The sequence below is a fragment of the Vipera berus genome (assembly GCF_964194415.1).
Source record: "Vipera berus genome assembly, chromosome: Z".
Classification (NCBI taxonomy): Eukaryota; Metazoa; Chordata; class Lepidosauria; order Squamata; family Viperidae; genus Vipera; species Vipera berus.
The window spans coordinates 55,523,378-55,544,411 of NC_138205.1; the positions used below are offsets into that span (position 1 = coordinate 55,523,378).

General features: G+C 40.3%; 1 protein-coding gene across 1 annotated transcript in view; it reads left to right on the plus strand.

Annotated features, from left to right (window-relative positions):
* Positions 1-21,034, plus strand: part of RPRD1A (regulation of nuclear pre-mRNA domain containing 1A) — a 131,325-nt gene that overhangs the window by 63,538 nt on the left and 46,753 nt on the right. The window lies entirely within an intron of this gene.

Genomic DNA, 21,034 nt, shown 5'->3' on the forward strand with positions numbered 1-21,034 from the left:
ACTGGGGCCCAGATACCGACCAGCATAGGATTTTTTGAAAGCTGGAGGGCCATCTGCCGAACCGGGGCCCGACGGCCACTTAAACCCAAAATTAAATTGGACGTCCATTTACAGGGCATTCCCTGTAAAATGGAGCTTGACTCCGGCTCTGCAGTCTCAGTCATATCGTATGAGACTTTTAAACTTATTTGCGGCCAGAGCAAGCAGTGGGTCAAAATGAGGCCCTCAAACATTATCCTCACCGATTTCCAAAATACCCCAGTAAAAATCAAGGGGGAGGCCACCCTTTCAGTGCGGTTTAAGAAGTTCCAAGGGCACTTGGATATTATTGTGGTTGAGGGCCGGAGAACCAGTCTAGTTGGGCTAGACTGGTTTGAGGCACTAGGCATAGGGATCTCAGGCATCTATAGGACCCAGGAAAGCGGCATCGAATCCGTCCGCAAAGAATTTGCAGACGTATTCAATAACAAGCTAGGCAGGTACACCGGGGGCCCCATCTCTTTTAAACTAAACCCCAGCATCCTCCCCATTAGGATTAAACCCCGGCAAGTCCCCTTCACGCTTAAACACAAGATAGAAGGGGAGTTAGACGAACTAGTCGAACAGGGAGTCCTACAGCCAGTAGAAGGGGGAGAGTGGGAGACCCCTATAATCACCCCTCTCAAAGCTAACAGGGAGCTCAGGATCTGCACCTACTATAAATGTACATTAAATCGGGCCCTTAACCAGCACACTTACCCGGTCCCAACAGTCAGCCACGTTCTCGCTTCCCTCCAAGGCGGCACCATCTTTGCTAAGCTGGATCTCGCGCAGGCGTACCACCAGCTGCTGGTTACCAGGGAGACGGCAGAAGCACAAACAATAGTAACACACAAGGGAACCTTCAAGGTTAACAGCCTGCAGTTTGGTGTCAGTGTAGCACCAGGCATCTTCCAAGAGGTAATGGAGTGGACTTTCAAGGGCATTCAAGGGGTATGTCCTTATTTTGATGATGTCCTCATTGCATGGGACACAGAAGAAGTACTGGCTGAAAGACTGAGGACAGTGTTAAGCAGATTACGTGCTGCAGGTCTCAAATTAAAAAGGGACAAATGTAGCATTGGGGTGGCATCCACTGAGTTTTTGGAGTTTAAAATAGATGCCAGTGGGATCCACCCTGCAGAATCCAAAGTGAGGGCAATTAAGATGGCCCCCACTCCCAAGAGCAAGGCTGAACTGCAAGCCTTCCTTGGGCTGCTCAACTTCTACCATTCCTTCTTATCCCACAAGGCAGCAATAGCTGAGCCTTTGCACAGGCTCCTAGATAAGAAAGCTGCATGGAGCTGGACCAATGTCCATGAAAAAAGCTTCCAATCCTTAAAGGCCCTACTTTCAAGCAGGTCTACAGTCACCCACTTCATAGAAACAAAGCCCATCTGCATTGCTTGCGATGTTTCACCCTATGGAGTGGGCGCAGTACTGAGCCACCTAGAGGAAAATGGGGAACAGGTGCCCATCGCATACTAATCCAGAACCTTGTCAGGGGCAGAGATGAACTATGCCCAGATAGACAAGGAGGCCCTGGCAATAGTGGCTGGGGTCAAGAAATTCCACGACTACTTTATGGTAGGGAATTCACTATATTCACAGATCATGAGCCTCTATTAGGGTTATTCACCATGGACAAACAACCCCCCCAAATTCTCTCCCCAAGGATGCTCAGGTGGTCCATATTCTTATCATTGTACACCTTTAAGCTGGTTCACAAACCAGGGAAAGAAATGGGCCATGCAGATGGGTTAAGTAGGCTACCCCTGACTAACACAGAACCTGATCTGGTGCCTGCTGCACAGATACTGACAATCCAAGAGCTTCCAGAATGCCCTCTCCATGCTAGGGACATAGCAACTGCATCAGATAAAATCCTGAGCAGGGTCCAGTCTTGGGTATTCACAGGGTGGCAAGATAAGAGTCCAGGCCCGGAATTCCAGGCTTATTTCATAAGAAGACATGAATTGTCTGCCCATAATAGATGCCTGTTGTGGGGTAGTAGGGTCATCATACCAGACACACTGAGGGATAGAGTCCTGAAATCCTTACATGAGGGGCACCCTCGTATAGTGCGAATGAAGGCATTAGCTAGAAGTTACCTTTGGTGGCCAGGGCTAGATAAGGCAATAGAAGAGCAGGTAAACGGGTGTTACAATTGTCAAAGGTGCAGACCTGAGATGCCCCAAGCACCTGTCCACAAATGGGAGGCCACACACACACCCTGGTCCAGGGTCCACATAGACTACGCGGGCCCATTCCAGGGACAGCTCTTCCTATTAGCGGTAGATAGCCACTCCAAATGGTTGGAGGTAGTGCCAGTCCCCAATATGACCAGGGCCAGAACAATCCAAGTGCTCAGGAGACTTTTTGCCACACACGGCCTGCCTGACATCTTGGTATCGGATAATGGGGCTCAATTTACCGCTGCTGAATTTCAGGCCTTCATGAAAGAGAATCTGATTAGACAGTCACATCCGCGCCTTTCTACCCGTCGACTAACGGACAAGCAGAGCGCATGGTGAGAACGACCAAGGACGCACTCAGGCGCATCATCGTCGGCAAGTGGCATCACAGGTTGGCGGACTTCCTATTATCCCAACACACCACACCCTGCACAGCAACGGGGAAGAGCCCAGCGGAACTCCGTTGGGGCAGACACCTCATCACCAAATTGGACAGACTGCACCCCAACAGAGTGGCTTCGGAGACTGAGCAACCCAACCCCTCTAGGGAGTTACACTCTGGTGACTTGGTCTGGGCCAGAAACTATGGGTCCGGACATTTGTGGATTCCGGGGGTGGTGGTTGACAAAACCGGGCCTTTATTCTACGTACTAGAGGTGGAGGGGGGTCGCCAGGTCAGACAGCACATAGACCAGGTCAGGAAACAGGTTCCTGAATGGCCACAGACCGATCACCTGGAAAACTACCCATCATCAAGCTCAAATCATCATTACCAACCCCACCGACAAACAACAGAACCTGAGCCCGAGGAAGACCTCTCTGACCCAGTACTGTTGCCAGTAAGCCCTGTTCGACCGGGACAACAACATGACCAGGGCCGCAGCGACAACCCTGCCACAAGGTCAGACTCTGGGGTGGGTCAACCGGAAATGGTCAACCAGGACTCAAACACTGACTCTGCCGTCCAAGACATGGGGGAAGTTTCCCTAAGACGTTCATCCCGGGTTCATCGGCCACCTGCGTACCTGTCGGACTATGTGCGTCAATAGGGACCGTTGTTTGAGGGGATTGTTTTGTCTTTTAAGGGGGAAGGGGTGTTATGTATCCAGGTGAAGGGAACACAGACACACGTTCATAGCAGTCACCACCAGGGGGCATTGGACTTTTAGCAGGAACCCAGTTTCAGCGGGACACAGGTTCAAACCAATTGGCCAGCTGCTCACCTGGCCAGGTATAAAAGGAGGGCAGGTAACCCCTATTCCCCAGTACAGTCACTTCCACCGAATAAAGATCTGCCATGCTGTACTCATCGTCTCAGCGTCCTTCCTGCTCTCCAGAACCCACTAGACAATACAGCACTATACAATAGTCCAACCATGAGATGACTAGGGACTGAATGACAGAGTGCAAGGAGTCCTGATCCAGGAAAGGCCACAACTGGCACACAACACAAAGTTGTGCAAAGACTGTCCTATCCATGACTGCCACATGCTCCTCAAGCAAGAATCATGAGTCCAGGTGAAACTCCCCCCCCCAAAAAAAAAATTGCAGACTGGATCTGTTTGGGATAGTGCCACCTATCCAGAGTCAAAGATGATGAAGGCTCAGAGCCCTGTGAACCCAGAGCCACTTGATCTTGCCAGGGTTCAGTCACCTGATGTTTCCTGTCCAGACCCTCACAGCCTCCAGGCACCATGAGAGAGTGGATAATTGGGTGTCATTGGAGTACTGAGTCCTGTGGTAAACCACAAAATAGTGTCTTAGGTTGACTCTCCTTATCAGTACTGATTGAGACCAGCCTGGCGAAAAGAACCGAAGGAACTTTTCTTCCTTCCCATCACTCTTGTTGTTTGATTGTCTTGGGGTTTATATTTGGGAATAGATCCTAAGGATTGGTCACCCTCCTCAATTTTAGTTTAAAACCCTCCTGATCAGTCGCATTTCGAATACATTCTTCCTGGTCCTTTTGAGGTGCAGCCCATCCCTTGCCAGAAGCCCTTCATGTAGGTAATGCACAACATGGTCTAAGAATCCAAAGTTCTCTTGGCGGTATCAATTCTTAAGCCAGTGATTCATTTCTAAAAATTTTGTTCCATCATTGGGTGTTGTCCTTTTGTTGGAAATACAGATGAAAACACCACTTTTGCTTCTAACTCCTTAACTTTCTTGCCTAGCTGCTCATAATTTCTCGATATTGTTTTCAGGTTCATTATTGTGTCTTTCATCCCTACATAAAGGAGAAGAAAGGGATAGTAATTTGTGGGACTGATTATTTTAGTAAGATTCTCAGTCACATCTTTGATTTTTGCTCCAGGGAGACAACATATCTCCCTAGATTGAATGTCCAATCTACAGATAGCTGGTTCTGTTCCCCTGAGAATTGAATCTCCTATCACCAACACACGCCTTTTGTTTCCTAGGAAAGTTTAAGCTATTTTTCTTCTTTTCACAGGAGCACTTGATGATACTTCTTTTTTTACAGATACTTGATGATGTCTTTTTTGTAGGTGTCTCCATGCTTTCTTCCAGGGGAGGTTACGGAATCGATTGTTCAGTTTCAAAGGAGCTGGAGTAGACAGCAGGGCATTGTTCTTGATTTCTGTTTTCTTCTTGTTTGCTTGTTCCTTATTATGGGTAACGAATAAGGAATTCGATATAGTCTTCTTGCTTAGGTTGGAGTTTTTCATTTTGTAGTTTCAGAGTGCTAGAGTTGCCTCTAGACCCTTTACTTTTTCTTCTAGTAATTTATTTAGTTTGTATTTGGTACATGTGTAATTTGAGTCTTCTATGGAGATACGCACATACATAGAACATATTTTACTAGTCACAATAGTGTCAGTCTCTTTTTCCATGACTATGTTTCGTTTTGCTAGTTAGTTTAAGGATTAAAATTTTAAAAGTGTATAAATGTTCAAAATGTAAAAGATTTAATCACAGATTTAGAAAAAGATTCTAATTTTAAATTCTAAAAGTTCATTTAAAAAATGTAAAAGTATGACTTCCGGTGGCGATGCGACGCTGAAAGACAGCCGTTTTTGGGCTGCCCGCTCCGCAGCTGTGTTTTTCCATCGTAAACAGCGTCGATCAGCTGTTTAGATGGATTTGAAGCCCCCTCCTCGGGAGAAGAGGAGGGGGTGAGGCCCCAGGTAGAGGTTGAGCTCTCCGGGCCGCCTGAGCTGAGAGCTTGGGCGGCTGAAGGATGAGCCCCCCCGAAGCCTGGGTTGCTCCGAGCTGCGCAGTGCCTCTGCTCTGGGATTTTTGGAGCAGAGCCAGGCGTTAGCAACCACCCCTGCCAAAAGGAAATACTTTTGATTATCAAGATGCAGGCAGAGCGGTACAGGAGGTCAAGGTGAAGTGGACTCTTTATTTTTACTCTCTAGCTCAATGGATTTTATAGCTTTAAAGTGAAAGTGTGTAATAAGTGAAAGTGGGGGAAGATGGCGGCTAAAACTTCTAAAGCTCTTCGGAATGCGGGGTCTTCCCTGGTGCAAGAGACCTCATTGCAAGCTTTGCTTCCTCCTGCATCTCCCCCGGTATTGACGCTTAAGGATTTACAAGACGCTCTTGGAAAGCATGCACAATTGATGTCTGATATGATGGATGAAAAGTTGAAAAAGCTGGAGGAGAAAATGGAGGAGAAAATGGAGAAATTGGAGAAGAAGATGGAAGAGAAGCTGAGAGCAATGAGGGTGGACATCTTGTCTATGGTTGAATCCGTAGCTGAATGTGTGCTACAGCTGGATATAAAAGTGGAGGACCTCAGTCAAAAGAACTCTATATTAGAAGCAAAGGTATTAGAAAATGAAAATATAAGGGATAAAATGGACGAAGAATTGAGCCTTGTTCAGTATAATCAGATGCAGTATGCTATTAGAATTAGGGGTTTAAAGGAGAATGGTAAAGAAGATTTAAAGCAGCTGATTTCTGGGGCTCTGGAAGGGGTACTGGGCCAGTCAGCATCTGAAATTGAGGGAAATATGGACAAAGTTTTTCGTGTAAATTCATGGATTGCAAGACAGAGGAAGTTACCCAGAGATGTGGTGGTCTATTTTACAAAGAGAGTAATTAGAGATGAAGTCATTCAAGCTGCTTATGATACTAATTTGGTAGTGGCTGAGCAAGAAGTTTTGGTTTTAAAAGAGATCCCTCCGAAGATCCTAAGGAGAAGGAAAGATTTTGCATTTCTAGTACAGGAACTTAAGAAACGTGATATTAAGTTTAGATGGGAGATTCCAGTTGGATTGGTGGCGACGCACGAAGGTAAAAGACATCGTTTGGTTACTGTGGCTCAGGCACGTGATTTTTATAGTAATGTGTTAAAAGCAACCCCCCTATCATTTTTGGAAGCTGCAAAAGGATACGGTGTGGGAAAGCTTCAAGATGTTGCAGATAGACAGACAGAGGACAATGGTGTTGGAGGGGATCAAGTCACAGTCTCATCGGTTGCTGCAGGAGGCCAGAAGATGATGCGTGCCGCCCTAAGAAGAGTGAGACGAGAGCAAGAGCAAGACCAGCAGAAAGTTATGGAATCTTCAAAGTGTGCTTACAGTGAAGATATGGGAGGAGAGCGGTCTAAAGAAGTTTTGGGGGTCATGACAGAGGTGCTCCAAAAGTTTTGGGGCGTTAAGATTGCTGATTAAATTTTTAGATTAGAATGTCAATGGAGTAAAATTATTATAGAGGAGAAAGAAAGTTTTTTTTTTAATATTTTACACAATTTAAGATTGATGTTATTTGCTTGCTAGAAAAGTATATTAGGGTTATGGACTTAAAGTATGTGTTGAACTAAGAATGGGTATGTAAGCTCCTAATTAACAACAAGTTGTCTTAGAGATTGCCTAAATCTTTTTTTTATATACTCTTTTTATTTGAACTTTTATTTGAACTTAAGGATGATTTGGAACTGCGAGACATTTGGCGTGATACATGCAAGAACTATTTTTGATCATAGTTTAGTTTGGTCGGAGATTATTAAGATTAACAGAGATAGGCGCTTTTGGCGCGTAACTGAGAATTTGTTTGGAAATTAGAGAAAGGTGGGAGAATGCAAATAGCAGGTGAAAGTTTTTTTTTCTTTTTTTTTTAAATTAATATGAATAAGGACTGGGATTAAGAAAATTTATTTTGAGTAAAGCTCCTTTTCTGTTTTCCTCTTTTTCTTTTCTACTTTATTTGTAATATTAATATTGTTTGTACTCATTTTATATGAGCTAGTGAGAGATAGAATTTATAGTTTATTGTTGATAACATAGGGGTGTTTATGTTTGTTTTTCGATTTTATGCCCTGTATTTAGCTCTGGGAAGTCGGGGGGGGGAGTGAGTGGGGGAGAGGGATAGGGAGGGTTGGATAGGGGTGGGGGAGGGGGGATTAAAGTCAAAATGTATTGTAAAACTTTTTAAATAAAAAAAAATGTAAAAGTATGCACTTTGATATGTACTTCTTTTTGCAGGAAATTTTTGGCTGCTATCTATGAGATGTTTTGCCCTCTACTCTTTGCCTTGAAAATTTATTCCTTTCTTCCCTGTCTAGAAGTGTATTGTACTTATCCCTTTCCTCCCTGACTTCTTGCTCTTTGACTACCTGACCACTGCTGGGATGTCAGGTATGATGTGTGCTCTGGACACTTTGCTCTGCTGATTTAACTCTGTGCCACCACTGCTCAGCTGGTCCTCCATGCTGCTCTCAACCGCTGATAAGGGTACTCTGCTGTGCTGCCACATAGCTCTACACAACCGCTGCTCAGCTTGTCCACCACGCTGCTCTCAGCCACTACTCTGGGCACTCTACACTACTGCCACTTAGCTCTGCACTGCTGTTGCTTGGCTGATCTGCCACGCTGCTCTCAGCCTAGTTGCCACCCAGCTCTGTTCCACCACTGCTCAGCTGGCCTCCATCTGCACTGCGCGCACCTCCACTCAGTTGTCCTCCATCCAGGCTGCTGGACTCAGTTGTTGGGCTGCCAGGACACCTCTCGGGTGGGCTATACCAGGTTGCCTCATAGCCAGGCCACCAGGTCACCTTGTAGCTGAGTTGCTCCTCAGCTGGACCACCAGGCCACCTCTCCATTCTCTCAGGTGGACCACCAGGCTGCCTCTCAATTGGGCTGCTGGGCTGCCTCTCAGATGAGCTGTTGGGCTGCCTCTCAGCTGGCTGCCACTTGGGTGGACAGATGGCTCACTCACAGCTTCTCAGTGTGCATCCGAAAATGATTTTGCACCCTTAAAAGGATTTTTTTTCAAAATATCAAAAATAAGAATTTTCAAACATTTTCAAAATTCCCAACAATTTAGTTTAGTTTTGTTTTTTAAATGATCTGGGGAAAAATTTCTTAAATGTGAGTCTTTTACATTAACAGAATAAGAGAGTTGTACAGGATCTATATCATTCTGGGCAAATGGCTGTCAAATCTCTTCTTCAAAACCTCCAGTGATGAAGCACCTACAAGCTTCTGAAAGCAAGTCATTCCACTGGTTAATTGTTTACATTGACCAGAAATTTCACCTTAGTTGTAGTAGTTTTTAATTATCCTTTTGGTCCCATCTATGGCTAATATTGAAGTTGCCCTATTGATATAGTTTATAATCCATAGATGAATTGAAAAAATAACAGATGAATAAAAAATAAAAACAAAATCTCAGTTGATTTTTACATAATAACCTTATGTAAACAAAGTCTTGAATAAATGATCTTGTCAGGATCATTCAATATTTATAAAAATTCATAGTTGGTTCATTCAAGATCATGTAATTCATAGAGACTGTAATCCTTTATAATGCAGAAAAATATATGTAGAAAAATCCACCCTAGCAAACAGATCTGCACCTAATACATTAGAGAAAAAAGAAACACTCTTGCAAACAGATCTGTACCTAATTCATTTTGCAATTATATCTATCCAAGTATACACTTTTTAAAAAAGAACTATGCAGTTAGTATCAAAGAATTAAAATCGATGTGGTCTATATAGAGAAAAGAGATAATTGCTGAGTTGCTGTAATTTGTCTCCTCTCTCTTAAACATAACAAAAACTGCCAACAGACAGTCACACTACTCAGAACTCACCAATTTGCATCCAAGTAAATCATCCAAGAAAGTCTTCTTCTATTCACTTATTTTCCTGTGGGTGCAATTCTGTGTTTATTTAGGGTTTTTTAAAGATTTTTTATTATTCTCTTCAATTATATTAATTGAATTATTATTATCATTGAATTATTCTATTTTAATTATTGAGAATAGTTCAGTTATTATCTGACGGCAGGCAATTAGAGACAGCAAGATGCAAACGGAGGAGCAATGGACCAATGCAGTTGGAGGCAGCAGTATGGAAGACCAATGGCTGGGGACATTGAGGTGGACCAGCTGAGGACCCTGGCACTGCATCAATCCTGAAGACCCAAGCAAGCAAAGGGCAAAAAGACAGGAAGGGCCTAGGATCCCAGCAGTGGCTGGCAGGAAGGAGGAGAGGAAAAGCAGGCGGTGGGAAAGGGACAAACGCTGAGAACATGAAGGCAGGGAAGAAAGGAACATTTTTTTCTCCAAGGCAGAAAGTTGAGGGCTAAGAACAAAGGATCTCATAAAAAAGAGCCTGAGAAGAAATAATTCTTTGTTTGGGAAAAAGTAGCCCTTCCCCTTCTTAAGCAGCCCCATCCTTTGTTATGCTGAAGAGTGAGGAGACATATAACAGCACAGCTGTACTTTCAAACTCTTCAATCTAAACTGCAAAAAAACCTCATATTTCTATCAAAGCAAAAGTACATACTGTTACATACTTTTACAATAACTGCAAGCTGATATTGCATTATTATGTTCAGCTGAGATATTTTTGTACAGCTGAAATACCACCTATGATTTTTTTTCTTCCATTCAGCTGAGATTCTTTCTTTCTTTTATCTTTTTCATTGTGTATGTGTGCATGGCTGTCTATCTACATTTATCTATACATACTGTCAGGACCCACCTCAATCCACATCTTAGGAAATAAGAACTCTTGGATGCAAGTTTGTCCAAAAGGAAAAGTTTACTAGGATGAGATCGATTGTGGCAATACAAGATGGGATCTAACAGAGTTACATTTCAATCCTATATAAAGCATTCCCATTTCAGCCCTCTCCCCTCATCCATTTGGTCAGGCTCACATTATTTACTTAGGTGTCAGGCCCTTCCGTGGGAAAGGGAACTCTCCTTGTTTTTATTGTTATTGCTTCTTCCTTTTCAGCTGTAAATGGAGATGCAATCCAGATCTTGCTCTCCCCCTGTCCCCCCCAGATCAAAAGTTTCCTTGGTCTTTGAAACATAGCCTACTGCAATCTGAGTAACCATCCTCTTTCTCCCTCCCCCCAGAGATGGCAGAATCCCCAGAATAAACACAATATTCTACCCATACATTTATGAAATGTGATATAAATGGATTCTGACACATACAGGGCTTTTTTTCTCATAAAACGCTCAGAACGGAGTTCTGGCACCTTTTTTGGATGGAACCTTGTAGGGTAGGCACACCTGACATGTGTGAGTTCCGGCACCTTTTTCTTTTACAAAAGAGCACTGGACACATACATACATTTTATACACCTGTAGATTATGAATTATATCTAGAGAGCAACCTAAGTTGCATTTAAGTCCTATACAACAATGAAAAATTTTGAACTTTGAAATTTTTAATGAGCTTTCAGAATTTTACATTTTTAATTTAGAATATTTTTATTCTTTTAAATCTATGGTAAAATCCTTTTTATTTTGAACATATTGTATACTTTTGTGTCTGTGTCTGTCTCTGTGTGTGTGTGTTTATTGATTTTTAATACAATTCAACAGTGCTTATTCAAAAAATGTGTTGTCTGACTTTATCATTCACTAATAAAAATTAAATTGCTAATCCCTAGTTCGTTTCTCCAGCCATTGATAAAATAAGTCCCAAGTTTGAAAATATTCTGTTTCTTCTTTTTCTTTCAATCTCAAAGTCAATCTGTCCAATTCTGCACAGTAGTATTTTTTAATTATTTCTTCCTCCAATGGTATTTCTTCATTTTTCCAATATTGTGCAAATACAAGTCTTGCTGCTGTTGGCACATGCAAAATCAAATATATACTTCGTGTATCCAGCTTTCCTGGCGTTATACCTAATAGAAAAGTTCAGGTTTCCCCAGCATCTTTTCTAGCCAACTATGTATTTTTGTCCAATATTTCTTTGCTTTAACACATGTCCCCCATACATGATAATAAGTACCTGGTTTATAATTACATTTCTGACATTTATCCAACATATTTTTAAACATTTTTGCTAATCTTGCTGGTGGCTAGTGCCATCTATAAAACATTTTGTGTAAGTTTTCTTTATAAGAGGTTGACATTGTCAATTTGTAATTTCTTTCCCACAGACTTTGCCATTTCTCTACATCTACATTATATTCAAAAAAATTTGCCCGTTATCATTGTTTCTTTTACTTGTTCATCTTCCATTTTCAAATTTAATAAAAAGTTATACATTTTCTTAATTAGTTTTTCATCAGAGGTTAATAATATCTGATCAAATAAAATCTGCTCTTTATAAAATCCATACAATTTAGCATCTTTATCATATCTTACTTGCATCTGTAAATGTGTCTAGATTTTAAGTTCCCTTCAGATTTTAGAATATATGTCCATATTTTCTCAAGACTAACTAGATTTGAGTGCACAAATGCTTCCATTGTTGAAAACCATCCTGGAATTTTCAAATATATTTTACATTTTATTTTTTTCTCTGTTAGTAATAATGCATTTCTAATATAGTGGTTTTGAAAATATTTATGAATTTTATTTTTCCCATAAAAAGGCACGCCAACCAAGTTGTAAGTCTTGTCCCTCTAGATACAACAGTCTTTTATTTCTGAGAGTTATCCATTCTTTTACCCATGCTAACACCAATGCTGGATAATATAAAACCCAATTTGGCAAGCCAAAACCTCAGTTTCCCTTAGCTTCTTTTTTTTTTATTGAAAAGTTTTAAAATACAGTTTTCCTTTAAAAATCCCCCCTTCCCCCTCCCTCCTCCCCCCTCCCTACCTCCCCCCCTCCCCCCCTCCCCCCCCGACTTCCCAGAGCTAAATACAAGGTATATATATAAAAAGCAATCATAAACAATCATATACTAACAATTATAAACTCTAAAATCCATCACTGTCTAGCTTATATAAGATAAAACAAATAATAATAATATTGAATATGTATAAAAAGAAACTAAAATAATAAAAGAAAAAAAAACGAAAGAAGACTTATTCAAATGCTACATAAAACTTCTTAACCCTATACTTGTTCTGGATAAAATCAATCCATTTTCTCCATTCCATAATATAGCGTTCTTGCGAATGATCTTTCAAATAGGCCGAAATCTTCGCCATCTCTGCCAGGTCGGAAACCTTTAAAGTCCACTCCTCTATGGTCGGCAGTTCCTCTTTCCTCCAGTATTGGCCTATCAAAAGTCTTGCCGCCGTAATTAAGTTCAACATCAACTTGGTGTCCACAACTGTGGCATCTGTAATTATTCCCAACAAAAAAAATTGCGGACAAAACTTTATCCTCTGTTTAAAAATCTTCTGCATGTTCCACCAGACTTTTATCCAAAAAGCCTTAACCTTTTTACAAGTCCACCATATATGAAAATATGTTGCATCTTCATCACCACACCTCCAACATTTAGGCTGATAATTCGGATACATACTTGCAAGCTTTTTGGGATCTAAATGCCATCTATAAAACATTTTGTAAAAATTCTCTCTTAAATTTTGAGCTTGTGTAAATTTTACGTTCCTCACCCAAATCTTTTCCCATGTGTCCATTGTGATAACTTCCTGGATATTTTGGGCCCATTTTATCATACAATCCTTAACAAGCTCTGTTTCTGAATCAATCTCTATCAATGCAAGATATATCCGTTTGATATGTGCTGGTCCCTGATTCCTGATTTGCTTTATCAAATTTTCATCAGTCATTGTAAATCCATTTTTCTGGTCTTCTTTCCACCTGGCCCGTAACTGAGTATATTGAAACCAATTTTGAACAACCTTCTCTTCTCGCAAGAGGCTATATGATTTCAAACACCAAACATTTCTTTCCAAACTGAGAATCTCCTTATACGTAGTCAAATCATGTTTGAAGCCAGCATGTATATTTTCTATTGCGTGTTTTGGAATTGCCCACAATGGTATCTTGCAACTTAACTTATGTCTGTACTTCTTCCAAACTCTCAGCAATGCCTGTCTTAAAATATGCACCCTAAACACGTTGTCTACCTTCTTATCATAAAACAAATATGCATGCGAGCCAAACAACAAATCGTGGCCCTCAAGATTTAATAACCTCCCTTGTGTCAAATTAATCCAGTCACTTATTCCTACTAATGCAGCAGCTTCATAATATAATTTAAAATTAGGCAATTTAAGGCCACCTCTCTCACGAGTATCCTGCATAATCTTAAGTTTAACTCGTGGTTTTTCCCTGCCCAGACAAATTTATTGATACCTCGCTGCCATTCCTCCAGATTAGAATCTTTCTTAAGAATCGGTATCATTTGAAATAAAAATAAAAATTTAGGCAGGACATTCATTTTTACTGCTGCAATCCGTCCCAACAAAGACAATTGCAATTTTTTCCAACTCTCCAATTCTTTTTGAATTTTCCCCCATAATTTTTCATAATTATTTTTATATAGCTTTGTATTAGAGGGCGACAAAATCACCCCCAAATATTTAACCCTTTTAACAATCTCAAATCCAGTTAATCCTTCTAAAAGGGCCTTTTGCGATGTTGTCATATTTTTGGCCAAAATTTTTGTTTTTTGTACATTAACCTTAAATCCAGAAACCTTCCCATATTGTGTTATTATCTCCATCAGGTCCACAACAGAGTTCTCTGGCTGGGTCACTGTAACAACCAGATCGTCTGCGAATGCTCTCAATCTATAGTCCTGATCTCCAATTTGAATCCCCTTAATTTTTTCCGAATTCCGAATTTTAACCAATAATATCTCTAATGTTAACACAAATAACAAGGGCGATAACGGACACCCTTGCCTTGTGCCCTTCTCAATATTACATGCTTCTGTCAAGCTATTATTAACTATAATTCGGGCAGTTTGTTTTTGATATAATGCCCTAATCGGTTGTAAAAATTTTTCCCCAAAATCCATTTTATCTAAAACTTTCAACAAAAATTTCCAATTCAATTGATCAAAAGCTTTCTCAGCATCTAAAAAAATTAGCACCGCAGCAATCTGGTTGTTCCTTTCCAAAAACTCTAACACATCAACTATATGCCTCACATTATTTTTCATTTGCCTACCACTAATAAACCCCGTTTGATCCCCATGAATCACCTGTTGCAGAACCCTCATCAGTCTATTAGCCAAAACCTTAGCAAATATCTTGTAATCTGTGTTTAAAAGCGATATCGGTCTATAATTTTTAACTTGAGTAACATCTTGGTCTTCCTTCGGAATCAAAGAGATAAAAGCTGTTCTCCAAGACGGTGGCACCTTTCCCCCCCTCTGGATTGTCTGGAACAGTTCCTTTAACGGTTTTATCATTTCTAATTGTAAATTTTTATAATAGGCCGCAGTCAAGCCATCCGTACCTGGTGCTTTATCCACCTTCAATTCCTTAATTGCTATAAAAATTTCTTCTTCTGTGATCAGTTGATTAATCCCTTCTTTTTGTACTTGCGTAAGAACCGGGATGCTAGCATTTTCCAAATATATATCAATGTCCTTTTCATTAATTTTCTCCTTAGCATATAATTTAGAATAAAAATCCACAAAAGCGTCCTTGATAAGGTCCTGTTGAAACACAACCCTTCCTTTATGCACAATCTTGTCTATATTAGAAGCCCTTTGTTTTTTCCTCAATCTGTAAGCTAACCATCTGCCTGGTTTGTTAGCGTTACAAAAAGTGTTATGCCTGGCAAACCGCAGATTGGTTGCCACTTGGTCAGCCATTAATTTATCAAATTGTCCTCTTAACAATCTAATAGCCTCCTTAGTCTTCACATCCTCTGAATTCAAAATCAAAGCCTTTTCTTTTTCCTTTATTTCATTCTCCAGTTCTTTCCTCCTAGCTTCCACAGCACGTCTATGTTTGTTGTTCATATATATCAACACCCCTCTCATATATGCCTTGCTAGCATCCCACACCATGTCCATAGAAGTACCTTTGTTCATATTAGTTTCAAAAAAATCCTTCATCCGCTGTTTGCATTCTTCCACATTTCTCTGATTTCTAAACAAATTCTCATTTACGCGCCACGAGCGCCTGTCTCTTTTCTCCTTATCAATCTCCAACCAAACTGGACTGTGGTCAGAAATAGTTCTTGCACAAATCTTCACCTTTTTAGTTCTCAAAAAAAAATCATTAGTCAACAAAATAAAATCAATCCTCGAAAAAGATTGGTGTCTGTCAGAATAAAAAGTATAATCCTTCTCCTGCAAGTGTCTCTCACGCCAAATATCTCGCAATTCCAGGTCATCCTTCATTTCAAAAAAAGATTTAGGCAGTCTAGCATGACTTGGAATGCGCTTAAAAGCTCCAGCCTTATCCAACTGTACATCCAAAACACCATTCCAGTCTCCCATAAAAATAAAAGATTTATAATCCAACTGGGTAAGCTTTGTATGGAGTAAGCTAAAAAAAATCAGCTTGTTGTTGGTTAGGTGCAAATAATCCAACTAGAAGCGTCTTTTTACCTTCTAACAACAGCTCAATCATAACATATCTTCCATGCTTATCTGCTTCAATTAAGTCTGCTGTTAATGCACTTTTAACATAAACAACCACTCCATTTTTCTTATTCTCTGCAGAGGCAACAAATTGCGTACCCAGTCTCGAGTTCAATAAATGCTTTTGATCCAAAACTCTAATATGCGTTTCTTGCAAACATATAACATCTATCTTAAATTGTTTTAAATATTGAAAAACTTTCTTCCTCTTCTGCGGTGAATTTAGTCCATTAACATTCCAGGTTAGAAATTTAGTTGCCATGCATATCCTCCCAAAGCTCTTGAAGCACTGCTTTGATAGGACTAATTTCTTTAGGCCGTGCTCCTCCCACAGCTTGACTATATGTACGTTGTGAAGAATCTGAAGACTTTTGCTGATCTTGTTCTTTTATTTTCTTTGCTCGTTTTAAAGCAGCACGCGTTACTCTTTGCTCTCTAGGATCATCCAAAGAAGTTGTAGCTTGATCTCCTCCAGCACCACTTTCCTCTGTTTCATCCTCTTGATGTTCTCCTTCTCCAGATCCCTTTCCAGCTTCCAGAAGTGTTAATGGGGTTGCTTTTAAGACATTATTGTAGAAATCACGCGCTTGCTTCACAGTAATCAGCCGATACCTTTTACCTTCATGCATCACCATCAGCCCATCTGGAATCTCCCATCTGAACCTTATATCTCTTTGCTTAAGCTCATGCACGAGAAATGTATAGTCTTTCCTTCCCCTTAAAATCCTTGGAGGAATTTCTTTTAAAACCAAGACTTCTTGTTCAGCAATCACCACTTTAGCATCATAGGCAGCTTGTATAACTTGATCTCTAATCTCTCTTTTTGCAAAATAAACCACCACATCTCTAGGCAACTTTCTCTGTCTGGCAATCCATGAATTCACCCGAAACACTTTATCCATAGCTGCTCTTATTTCAGATGCTGGCTGGTTTAATACCACTTCAAGAGCCTCAGAAATCAGCTGCTTTAAATCTTCTTTAATATTCTCTTTTAAACCTCTGATTCTGACAGCAAACTGCATCTGGTAATATTGGGCTAGGCTTAACTCCCTTTCCACTTTGTCTCTTGCATTTTCATTCTCCCGTGCTTTAACTTCTAATATAGCATTCCTTTGAGCCAGATCATCCATTTTTTCATCTAATTCTTCCACACATTCCGCCACTTTATGCACTGAAGACAAAATGTCTACCTTCATCACGCTGAACTTCTGTTCCATCCTCTCTTCCATTCTCTCCTCCAATTTCTCCAATTTCTCCTCCATCTGTGCAAATTTATCACCCATTGATTGATTGATTGATTCCAAAAGTTTATCCAGAGCATCTCGTAAGTCCTTCGATGTCAGCGCTTCAGGAGGGTGCAACGCCTGTAGTGATGATTGTTGCACCGGCGAGGATCCACCACTCCGAAGAGTTTTAGGGGGAGGTTTCGCCGCCATCTTTTAGTCCTCAATTATGACGCACTTTCACTTAAAGTTTAAAAAGTACAACAAGCTAGAGAGTATAGTAAAATAATCCTCTTCACCTTTGCCTCTTGTACCGCTCTGCCTGCTCCTTTAAATCATAGTCCTTTCTTCAGGCAGGGATGGTTCGCAGACGCCTGGCTCTGCTCCAAGAGGTTCGGAGCAGAGACGCCGGCCAGCTGGGAGCAACCCAGGCTTCGGGGGAGTTCAATCCTTCAGCCGCCCAAGCTCCAAGCTCAGGCGGCCCCAGAGAACTCTACCCCTACCTGGGGCCTCACCCCCTCCTCTTCTCCCGAGGAGGGGGCTTCAATTTCGCCCGAACAGCTGATCGGTGCTGTTTCGGGCGAAAAAACAAACAGCTGAGCCGCGGGCAGCCCGGGAAGGCTGTCTTCGGCGCCGCGCCGCCACCGGAAGTCAGTTTCCCTTAGCTTCTTGTAACATTTTCAATTTAATTTTAGCTTTCTTTCCTTGACAGATAAATTTTAAAATTAAGGAATTCAAGTCTTCCAAAAAAAAATTGTCTAGTTTTATAGGTATCATTTGAAATAAGAAAAGTATTTTTGGTAATATATTCATTTTCACCATAGCAATTCTTCCTAACAACAATTGTAGATTTTTTCATTTTTCCAAGTCAAGTTTTATTTAGTTTAGTAATTTTATATAGTTATCTTCTTTTATCATTGGGGTGTCTCTTGCAGACATTATATTTATGTTTAATTTCTGCAATTTAAAAAAAAAATTCTTTTCCTTTTTGATGGAGAGTTCAATCTGTTTATGTTCACTGAAAAAAAATCCGTTTTCCTTCTCCGTTTTATTTACTTATATTTAGGTCTTGTCAATCTCGTGGTTCTCTGCTCTCTTGCCATTCCCTCACCCTCTTGGTCTATCTTCTCTTTCTCATCTTCAGTTGGTGTAGTTGTTTCCTCTGTTGCTTGTTCTGTCTGTTTCTGGACTTCTTTATCCTCTTGTTGGTATTGTGTTCTTTCTTCCAAAAATGCTCTATTTCTTTCATAGAAATCTTCTGCCTTCCAAATTGAGTTCAGTTGATATCTTGTATTGTTCCAGTTGATTAAGATCCCTTCTGGCATTAACCATCTAAAGTTTACACCTTTTGCAATTAGCTTTGTAGTCAGAAAATGGTATTGTTTTTGGGTGTCCCTTATTCTCTTAGGGATCTGCTTCAACACCACAATCTCCCTATTTCTATATTGTAGTGGATGATCCCTAGCTCTTCTGAGTATTTCATCTCTCATTGTTTTCTTTACAAATCTTACGTGAACTTCTCTAGGCAATTTGTGTTTCCTCACATAGCTTGAATTCATTCTAAATGTCTCATCAATCTCCAATTGTATCTCCATTCTGTCTATTTTCAAGGTCTCCACCAGGAAATTAATAACCACTTCTGTTATATCTTCCTCATCTGCAGGTATGTTCTGGAATCTTAAATAGTGTACAGCTTTCTCCATTTCCAAGGGTGTGATCTCTCCTTCTCAGCTTTGATTTGCTTGTCCTAGCCCTTCATTTTCTTCCATCATTGCCTCCATTTTTTATCAGTTTCTTCTAATTTATCTTCCATTTTCTGAATTCCTTGTTCATTTTTAACAATCATTTGTTGATGGGCATCAAATTGTGTCTTTATATCAAGCCATTGTTCATTTAGCTTATCTAAGTTGTTTTTGTCTCTTCATGATTCTTCCTTATTGTTTCTTGAATTAATTGTTTGTTTTTTCTCATTGTAGCAATGTTTCAATAGATCCCTGACTTGCTGTACTAGATATCCCAGAGGAGGGTGCAAAGGATTTTTTTTGTAATTTTAGTAAGATTTGGTGCATTCATTTTTCAATTAATCAGGTTTTGTAAATCCAACCATAAAGAAGGCCAACTGCTTTAGGCTAATCCAAATATTCCAGTTCAAAAATATAAACAGCTCTGTATCTAAGTAGTTTCTTTAATAGTTGTATCCAGAGTCAGCAGATATGATTATACAAAACCTTTTCTAGCATAGAGTCACACAAAGTCCTTTTTGTTTACAACAGGTGTTAGTCCAAGGTCAGCAATTTCTCTAGTTCTTTTTGTATTGTAGTGTCTTCTTCCCACCACTGGATGTCCTTGTTTAACTGTACTGTCTATATCCAGGTTTTAAAAAACTTTTCAAAATGCTTTCTCCCAGAAAATAAACAGAATTTTTCCCAAATCATAAAGATTAACAATCTGACTGATCTTTATATCAGTCCCAATTTCTATATATCTTTGTATTCCTTGATTTTGTTCCCCCATTTAAGATGTTTCGCCACTTTTAACTCCCTTCTTCCAAATCTTCTTGGGGTCATTTGCTTTTGGAAATTGTCCAATACAGAGATTTATGTTTGTAAATCCATAGGGAAAAGAAATATAAACAGTCTCACCCAGATCTCAACACATTGAGGAAAATCAACTGTTCAGCGGCTTGCCATGTTATTCACTTCTTTCCCAGCTGTCTATAACTTGGGTTGTCTGCACAGCCTTTCTCCCGGCTGTTTGAACGGGTTTCTTGGTTCAATTGAGTTGACCGCCATCAGCTCCAAGCTCCCTAAACTTCCCTTCCTCCTCGTCACCTCTCCAGGGCAACTTTCCAACCCCTTGGAGTTTCTGGATGGAGCTAAATTGGACTAGGAAACAGGAGCCCTGGTTTCTTCCATCCATGCTGTCATGACCAAACTGGAAATCTGTACACTTTTTATTTTTTTTAATCCTTAACAAAAACAAAGTCATGGAAAAAGAGACTGACACTATTGTGATTTGAAAACTATGTTCCATGTATAGAAGACCCAAATTATATGTATGTCAAATGTAAATTAACTGAATTACTGGAAGAAAAAGTAAAGGGTCTAGAGGCAACTCTAACCACTTTCATCCTACAAAATGAGAAACTCCAACCTATGCAAGAAGGCTATATCCAAATTGAACATAATAAGGAACAAACAACTTTTAATAGAAATGATCCTATAAATGAACTTTTAGAAGAGGACCAATGGAAATATGTCACTCACAGAAAAAAACAGCAATCAAGAACAAGATCCCTACTGTCTAAATCAGTACATTCCAATGCAGCCCCATTGGACCTCAGCAACCAGTTTCATAGCCTCTTGCTGGAAGACAGTATGCAAACACTTAGAAAAGAGGCATCGTCAAGCACTCCTGTAATAGGAAGAAAAGTAGTCCAATCTATTTTTGGTGATAGGAAATTCAGTTCTCTGGAACAGAACCAGCAGTCTGCAGATGAGATAGTATGTTGCCTTTCTGGAGCAAAAATCAAAGATATAGTTAAAAACCTTACCAAAATAATCAAGCCCACAGATTATCACCCCTTTTTCCTCCTTCACGTAGGGACAAATGACACAAGAATGCACCTAAAAACAATATCAAGAGATTATGAACAGCTAGGCAAGAAAGTTAAGGAGTTAGGAGGACAAGTGGTATTTTCATCTATACTTCCAACAGTAGGTCAACATCCAATAAGAGAACAAAGGATTTTAGAAATGAACTACTGGCCCAAGGATTGGTGCCACCAAGAGAAGTTTGGTTTCCTAGGCCATGGTTTGTATTACCTCCATGAAGGCTTTTAGCAAGGGAT